This window comes from Peromyscus maniculatus, chromosome 4 (genome assembly GCF_049852395.1).
Source record: "Peromyscus maniculatus bairdii isolate BWxNUB_F1_BW_parent chromosome 4, HU_Pman_BW_mat_3.1, whole genome shotgun sequence".
In the NCBI taxonomy this organism is placed as follows: domain Eukaryota; kingdom Metazoa; phylum Chordata; class Mammalia; order Rodentia; family Cricetidae; genus Peromyscus; species Peromyscus maniculatus.
The window spans coordinates 28,746,127-28,755,370 of record NC_134855.1 but is presented as its reverse complement, the minus strand read 5'-3'; the positions used below and the strand labels follow the sequence as shown (position 1 = coordinate 28,755,370).

The 9,244-nt window shown below is 37.9% G+C and overlaps 1 protein-coding gene across 3 annotated transcripts in view; it reads right to left on the bottom strand.

Annotated features, from left to right (window-relative positions):
- Nucleotides 1–9,244, bottom strand: part of LOC143272867 (uncharacterized) — a 108,392-nt gene that overhangs the window by 54,601 nt on the left and 44,547 nt on the right. The window lies entirely within an intron of this gene.

Sequence of the window (9,244 nt, the reverse complement as noted above, 5' to 3'; positions counted from 1 at the left end):
TGCACTTAGCCAAAGGCTGTACATTTGGTTTACCAACAGACAACCAAAACCAAGAGGATAACTATCCACTTGTAACCAAGAAGCTTTTCATAACTGTCAGCTGCCAGAAGAGGAGAAATCCATTTTCTTCAATGGAGTCATTCTGGGTATATCAATCACATCCAGAATAGCTGGTCAACACAAAATGGAAACCATGTGGTCTTTGGGCTTTATCATTGTATTTTTGTGCTTTTTTTGTTTTGATTTGGGGGGGAGCTTTGAGGAGGCAGTGTGTAGCAGGAATCTTAAAAGTTCTTTTTGATAAAATCAAACCCGAGGCCAGTTATTGGGGTCAATGCTGGTAGATCAGAGAGACAGAACAAGCCACAGCTATCTCACCTTGCCAATTCCTCAGCTGGTCTTGTTTCCTCAGACTGGAAGCTTCTGTGTCCTCATCCCAATGGCTCTCAGCTGAACTGTTGCTGCTAGAAGCCTGAAAGCTTAACCAGCTAAAAGCTTAACCAGCCAAATGCTTAACCAGCCAAATGCTTAACCAGCCAAATGCTTAACCAGCCAAAAGCTTCTAGTTTCTGGTCCTCACGCCTTATATATCTTTCTGCTTTCTACCACCACTCTCTGGGATTAAAGACTTGCTTCCTGGGATTAAAGGCGTGTGTCACCATGCTTGGCTATTTCCAATGTGGCCTTGAACTCACAGAGATCCAGAGGGATTTCTGTCTCTGGAATGCTAGGATTAAAGGCGTGTGCTATCACTGCCTAACTAGTGGCTTTTCTGTTCTCTGACCCCAGATAAGTTTATTAAGGTACACGATATTTTGGGGAACACAATACCACTACAGCGGTGTTTTAATCTATTTAAGAGAGAGAAAGAATCTGAAGTTGGATGGGTAGAAAGGGAAGGATCTGGGAGAAGGTAGAGGAAAAAAAATAATATGACTAAAATTCATTGTATGAAAAGTATTAGATACATTTTAAATTATTTTCATTAAAAACAAAGGAAAAAAACCTTTGTGATTGTCTCTTACTCCAGCCAGAACGCTTATAGTCAAGAAAGCAAATGACAGGTGCTGGTGGCAACGCAGATAAAGAGGAATAGCCGGTGGGGATGTAAACTAAACACCGAAGAAATATGCATGGAGGCTCTTCAAAACTTAAAAGTAGAACTACAATATGACCCAGCTACACCACTCCTGAGCATATACCGGAAGGACATCAGAGACACATGTGTGTCCATGTTTACTGCTGCACTATTCACAACCCAAGGAAATGGAACCCGCCTAGATGTCCACCATAGAAGACTGCAAAGTGGCCGCACACTTACATACACAACGGAACTTTATTCAGCTGTTAAAAAAAAGGGAAATTGGCAGGAAAAGAGATGAAACTAGAAAGTCTTACATTAAATGAGGTTACCCACCTCGGAAGGACAAAATGCAATCACATATTCTCTCTTCTATGTGGACACTGACTTCTATATTTGTAAGTGTGTAACTGAGAGGTTGTAAGAACAAAAGCAGACTCTGTAATTAGATAGGAGACTATGAGAGGGGAGCAAAAGTCACATGTGACATGAAAGTGGAAATGAGGCTGGAGGGTGACACAGGGAGGGAAGGGGATGGGAAAGAAGTATGGGAAAAACAATAAAAGCCAATTGATGTGTAAGCTAATAGCTTTTTCAAAAACTGTAAAAAAAAAAAAAAAGGAGCCTAAACATGATAAAGTTGAATGTTTGGGCATTGTATATTATTTTAGGATAAATTGCTGCTAAACTCAGAAGTTGTAAGACAAATTTCCAAAGTTTCTAGAAGCAATAAAAATGGCACATTTAGAAGCAGCTTTTAAAGGTAAAAATGCTTGTCTACTGGTCCAGGCAAACAAAAGCCAGCAGTCGGCCTATGGCACTGACTGAGCAGCAAGATGTCCGCGTTAGCCTGAAGTTGACCTGAGTGTGTTACCTGAAACTAAATGGTGCAAATGATTACAGAATTTAGATATGTGAAGTCTAACATATCTAGGTTCTCCACTTCAGTTCTCAAGCTCTTGAATCTCAACACAGTGCATTGCTTACTAGCTGCTCAACTATAACTTCTGGAAATGAATCTTTATGCCCAATGTTTTTATGCTGAGTATGCCAAAATTAGTAAAAACTTGCCTTTAAAAGTTGTAGAAAAGTGAGTGAAAATGCCCTCTGAAAACCGAATGTTAAGTGCAAGGGATTCCTGTCTTTAATTGTAATATGATACTGCCACAGCTCCCCTGAACATCCCACAGCCAGCCTGCCTGTCAGTTCAGCAAGCTTCATTAAAGGGCTAACAGATGGGCAACATATCAAAGCTGACATTTGGAAGATCTTGGGTTTGCCCTTTGGCTCTCTGCCCTCCATCCCAGAGTGTGGCCCTTAAATCCATCTCCCCAAGAGACTGCAGTAAATGCTTGTGTGGTCAAACTGGTTCCGCCATTGGTCTTATTCCAACCAAAGCTCATTAGTTTTACTTTTCCCTTTGGATTTGTGGGTTACAGTTTTATTTGTTGCATAATAGAAGGCACTAGCAGCTTGTATTTTTCTTAAGCCTTGGCACTGAGTCAGCCATGTATCCATTACATTTCCTTTATTAAGATTAAGTGGTGGTTTGCTGTATGTCCATAGGGTTGGTTGTCATTTTAAACATCTATTAATTATTCTAAGGATAATAACATGCTACACACTCTCTGTACTTCATCAAGATAAATTAAATAGTACTTTAGTTTCAATATTAAAAATCTAGTCATGCACTGTTCAATAATGTAGTCTTGGATGCATATGGCCAATGAGCAGATGACTGCTCTAAACTATAATATTCTATGAGTATAAAATAGATATCATATTTCAAAGACAGTATGAAAATACATTGAATATCTCACTATTTTAAAGAGAATGTGTGTTGAGACAATGATATAATAATATTATAATCCTAAGAAATATGAAATATATGTTTTTAAAGTTAGTGCCCACTGAGTCATTTTCTTTCTAATGTGGTTGACTGGAAAACTTGAAATTACTTGAGTTAATTTACATTATATTTCCACTGCACAACTTTGCTTTAAGTGATCAGAGTCTTCCTGGAGAGTTCAATTCTGAATGACTCTAACTAATTTTGTTGATTTTGTTAATTGCAATTTCCCCTTACAAATGAAATCAGTTAATGATCAGCAGTTATATTTTAATGGTGGCAACCCTGAATGCCTAAGTACCTGGGAAGTCCTTTAAACACCTGCATTCATGATTTTGTGTCCTGAAACCTGACAGCAGGAACCAAAGCAGAGATGCTCTACTTCTGCTCCAGTCAAGGATGACCTGCTTGGCCCTGAGCTCCACTGGGGGTAATAAACAGTAAATGGCACACAACTGTACTACCTTGAGGTATGTGTTGAGCAAATGACACAGTACTTTTTCTAAGACAACATCAAAAATTTAGAAATGCATATTTGTCCTTAGTATTCATGAAATATTCCAAAACTCTGCTTTCAGTATGTATATAGTGTGAAGTGGGTATTATGACCACCTATGTATACAATAGAGACATTTAACATGAGCAGCCACTATATTGGTGTGTGTTGAATGGCTGGTTTTTATTGTCAACCTTACCAAATTTGAAATCCCCTAAGAAACCCTGCTAGGTATGCCTGTGAGGGCATTTCCAGATAGATCTAACCAAGGAGGAAAGATCTGCCCTGAATGTAACCATGCCCATTCTGTGGGCTGGGGACCTGGACTGAATAAAAAGAGAAAAAGCAGAAGGCAAACTGTACATCAGCTTTCACCTCGCTCAGCTTTCTCACCCACTACCATACTCCTCACACTGTGGTGGACTCTACCCTTGAACTACTAGCAAGAGTGAAGCCTTGCTTCCTTAAGTTTCTTCTTGACCAGAATTTTGTCATGGCAACAAGAAGAAGTGAGTAGTCGTATTCCCAACACAGAAACAATTTATATTAACTAAACTAGAAGATACAATGAAAAATTAAATCAACTGAGTACAAATGTTGAAGAGGATGTGGGAGGGGGAAACATTCATGTACAAACTGGTGCAGCTACTATGGAAATCAGTGTGGAGGATTCTCAAAAGACCCAAAATAAATCTACCATATGATCCAGTTCTACTATTCCTTAGCGTGTGCTCAAAGGACTTGATAACCTAATTCATGGATACTTGCTCAGTGTGTTCGCTGCAGCTCTATTCAGAAAAGAATAGGAAATAGAAACAACCTAAATGTCTTTCAATGGATAATGAAAATGTGATATGTACACACTGTGGAAAACTACTCAGCTGTAAGAAAAATGAAATCATAAATTTTGCAAGTAAATGGGTGGAGCTAGAAAGTATTATACTGAATGAGGTAACTCAGACCCAGAAAGACAAACACTGCCTGTTCTCTCTTATTTATAAAGTCTAGCTTTGAATCTTCAGATGTATAAGTCACCTGGAATAACATCAGATACTAGGAAAGTAAAGAGGGGCCACGGGGTGGAGAGAGAAGGAACTCTAAAGAGGGGAATAGTAAGACACAGGTGCTATGAATGGGGGAATGAGAAGGATGGGAAGGGGAGTGGAGAGAGCGCAGCACAGAGAGAGAAATGGAAGTGGGATAGCAGCATTAAGGATGTTGGGAAAAGCCACAAGGAAACATAAATCATTGATTTATGGTTACTTAAAATTATATATATATATATATATATATAAAATTATGTACATAGAAGTAGATAGATGATGATAATGATGATGGTAATGATGATGATGGATAGATAGATAGATAGATAGATGATAGATAGATAGATAGATAGATAGATAGATAGATAGATAGATAGATAGTTTCTTTGTTTTATGAGATTATGACACTTATGATGACAATGTTTCCCCAAAAGCCACAGACTATTTAACAAGTTATTAGTCAGGGGAGTCCAAGATATCCTCTTTAGTTGCCTCCATGAAATTGAAGTTAAGAGCCTGTTGCTGAAGACAACATGGACTTCAGACAAAGGATTTGGGGGAATTGAACTGGCACTGATCTGGAAGCCTCCTCTTTGAGGACTAATTTTCATGTTACCTGAAGGAGCTATAGAAGCTGACAATGGAGAAAAGCAATCAATAGCCCTACACGACTGTAATGCCTATAAACCACAATGTCTATAATGGCAAGATATCCCAAAAGATACAATAGTGACATTTAAATTCTAGGACCAACCAACAGTCATTTAAATGAACTTAAGCCTGCAAAACAGGAGGGACTTCATGCCTGGTACTATAAATATAGCCCAGTACCCATGGCTGGTGAGGTCATGGTCCCTAGAAGAGAGCCAGCCACTGCCATTTCATTATGTCAGTATAATTTCTAACTGCATTCTAAATACTCATGGTTATACCCAAAGATAAGCGTAGCTCTCCACTTCACCAAAGGTTCTTTTTACAGTGGACAGGGACCATTACAACAAAAAGCTACTGGTCAAATGCAGATAACACCCCATGTAGGATAGCCGTCCCCGATTGATACAACTACAACACAACCCTATACCTAAGGTTCAGGAAAAGATGAGGAGGAAAGATTGTAAGAGCCCAGAGTCCAGGACAAGACATCTGTATGGTGGTATTTTATATGTACTGAAATGTGATTTTAATTGTATGTTAATAAATAAAGTTGTCCGGGGGTCAAAGCTATTAGAGCCATAGCAAGAGCATGGCGGTGGTGGTGCACGCCTTTAATCCCAGCGCTTGGTAGACAGAGCTAAGTAGATCTCTGTGTCTTCAGGGATACAGCCAGTATTGGAGACATACACCTTTAAGACCTGGAGGGCTGTACTTACAGGCAGTGATGAGGCAGTCATGTGTTTGGGTTTACAACCAATGAGAAGGCAGAACAGAAAGACTATATTAAAGACAAACACACAGGAAGTAGCTCTTTTTCGGAGAGGTAGGAGCACCGCAGGAGTAAGGGTAAGGTTTTAGCTCTGAGCTCTGACCTCTTGGCTTTCTCTTTTACATTGGTTCTGTGTTTCTTATTTAATAAGACGGTTGGTTACATCTATACATCTGCTGCCAGATAATTTCTTCTATATATGACTATGATCACACACAGGTGTACACATTACTTAAAATGAAATTAAATATTTAAATTTTTCTAAATAAGGAAAAAACAACCAACCACTTTAATTCACCACCGGTTTTACCTATTGAATTAAAATGCAAGATCATAACAAAATATTTTTATATAAAATAGCAATGCTGTTCTGACCTAAAGCAAGACCTTTATCAAATGTCACCAATCCTAAGTGAGGATAAGTCCCTGATCATTCCATTTGACAAGAGAGAGAGAGCTCGTGAGTACCCAAAAGAGTAACATTCTGGGTAATCTTCATTTTGGAGAGGAAGAGAAAGGAAGTACATTTTGAAGCTTTGGCAGGACACTCAAAGAGGGAGAACATCCTTTTTCTACCAAGCTGGCATGTCATAAGAAATATGTTAAATAATTCAGTGGAGTTAATAATGTAAGGATACTGTGCTTGGAAAAACTTAAAGATAGATATATTTTTATTTTGTTTTCTTAGAAAACAGGGTCTCAGGTAGCCCAAGCTGGTCTTAAACTCCTGATGCCCTTCCTCCAACTCCCAAGTCTCAGGACTGCACAGGACTCGAGGCATGTGTCACCATGACCTGCATGTTTTGGGGTTTGCTGGAGACAAGCCTAGAGCCTTGTGCATACTAAGCAAGCGCTCTACCAACTGAGCTCCATCCGCAAACCAAGACACCAGCATTTTAAGAAGCAATTCACAAAGATGGAAATGAAGTGGCAACTAGAGACTTTCGTGGCACACTTGCATAGAAGCACTTAGTACTAATTAATATCAGTTCATCTTTAAACTTACCACTTTCCACACAAACGAACCAAAGCCCTGAATTCAGCCCACTAAAATGAGAAATGCCCATGAAAGGACCAGACCTAGAAGTAAACTAATTTCCAGTTCTGTTTTCACTAATGTTTTTCCCATAATCTCAGCAGTAATACTTGCTATCAAGACTAGATGATGGGATTTTTAAGCGACTTAACGAAATGGAACTTTTATTGAATAGAAGATTGCCCTTAAATCAAGATCAAATTTTTATAAAGTGAATGCACTTATATAACTATTTTTAATTAAAAACTGATTTAGAAGGCACTGCAAGGTGGCTCAGTGAGTCAAGGCACTTGCTGACAAGCCTAATGACCTGAGTTCTATCCACGGAACTCATGTGGCAGAAGAGAAGTAAGTCTTGCAAGATGGCCTCTGACCTCCACATGTGTAACATAAAACCCCTATGAATACATAAATATAAAGAATGTAATAAAAATGAACCTGGGCTATAGTAATGTTCTATAGTTTTCTTTTACAATGATTCAGAGACATTTTTCCTTGTCAAGAATCGTGGTACTTTCAAGTCTACATAGTGTAGCACTCTATGAATGTCCCTAGTTTCTCAACTGCCACCTTACCCATCACTATTTGCTTAGACATAGAAACATTTCCACCATTGCAAACAATGCCACACTGCTGGCCTTTGGCTTTTATCTTTCTATTAATAGTGAGATTTCATGAGGAAAAATTCCTAGAGGTAGAATTTCTGAGTCAAATATTATTACATATCTTAGAGCTTTTGACAAATATTGTAAAAATTATCCTGCACATTACTTAGGTCAATTTATAATCCTACCATGAACAAATAAAGAGTTTTCCCACACTGTCACCAACAATGAATGGCATCAACTCTTTAATCATGCCTGACAAAAAATGAGGAACATATCTCAATTTTTATTTTGTTTTAATGTTTTCTGATGTATCAACATTGGGGGATAGTTTTACCTTAAGTTTATCTTTGATTCTTCATATTCTCACTAATTGGTCCTTTCTGCTACCGTCTGTGAGAAGGAAAGGCATAAGACAAGTTCTCTGTCCCGAGACTTACAAGGTATCATGAATAGTCATGTGACTTCAGAGTTTGGTAAGTAGAATAAATACAGCCCTGACTAAACCATGAAACTCATCTTTTCCCTAGCTTTTCAGACTGGATTTAGTCTTATTCCATTTTAGTTTAGCCTCAATGAAGAAAAATTCAAATTTTTCAATATTTCCTAATTCAACATTTCAATTCATCACGTATGATTTTTTTTCTCTTCCAATAATGTGCCTTTCATAAACATAGACTGAAATCCAAGCAAGCGTTTTTCATAAATTTAGACTTGAAAAGGAAACATCAAAATATGAAGGCACTCACACTGTGTCTTAAAAACAAGATATGAGAGGTTTAGTAAGGCCTTTGAAAGGTTAAATGCATATAGTTAAAAACCTTTAATTTTCTTTTAAAATTCTCTCACTTTTCAAAAGCATTCCTAGGTCAATTCTGCCAATAGCCCTGGAAGGAAGATAAAATCTGGTCCTAAGATGTAACTACAGTTGAAGATAAAGGGTTTTTTTTGTTTGTTTGTTTGTTTTTTGTTCTTTTTTTTTTTACAGAGACTAGATATCTCACTATGTGGAATTAATGTTAAGATTAAAGTAAAGTGATTGTGTGTCAGTGCAGATGACAGAAAAGTGAGCCACAAAGAGAAAACAACTATCAAATTGCAAGAAACTTGGAAACTTACCTCATCATGGAACCTAAAGATTTGATGACAATCTCAAAAGGTATCAAATTCAAACTCTTACCAATATAAGGCTTAAATCTTTTCCACCAGAGACTAGCCAAATATCCACTCACCAGTGTTTAAAAACATAGAATGATAGGGTTACATTACCTTCAGGCATAGCTGTTGGAGCTCTGGGTAGCCATGATTAGCAGAAAGTCTTTTTCAGTGAAATCTGTATTCTTTTTTTTAATATCTGTCCTCTTCACACACTGACACCACGTGAGAACTCTGACTTGGTTAATTTTTATATTTGTTCCTAAATTCTACCACTTTCACTTTCCAACATATGGGCAGGATGATGAAATATTTGCTACCCTGATTTCCATTTCAGCCAGTGTGTACTGTAATCTAATCTAGGTACAAAGACCTAAGCAAAGTTCATGTTGCCTTCCATTCTTTCTGTCTTTAACATAAAGTTGGTGAGTCCACTACTGCCCCTTGCCATTGGGGAAGAAAGTTCACAGGTAAAAATACTGGGGTGCATATTTTAACCCACTGACCACTAATAGCCACCTGTTCCAAATTTCTTTTTATGTGAAAGAGTAAATAC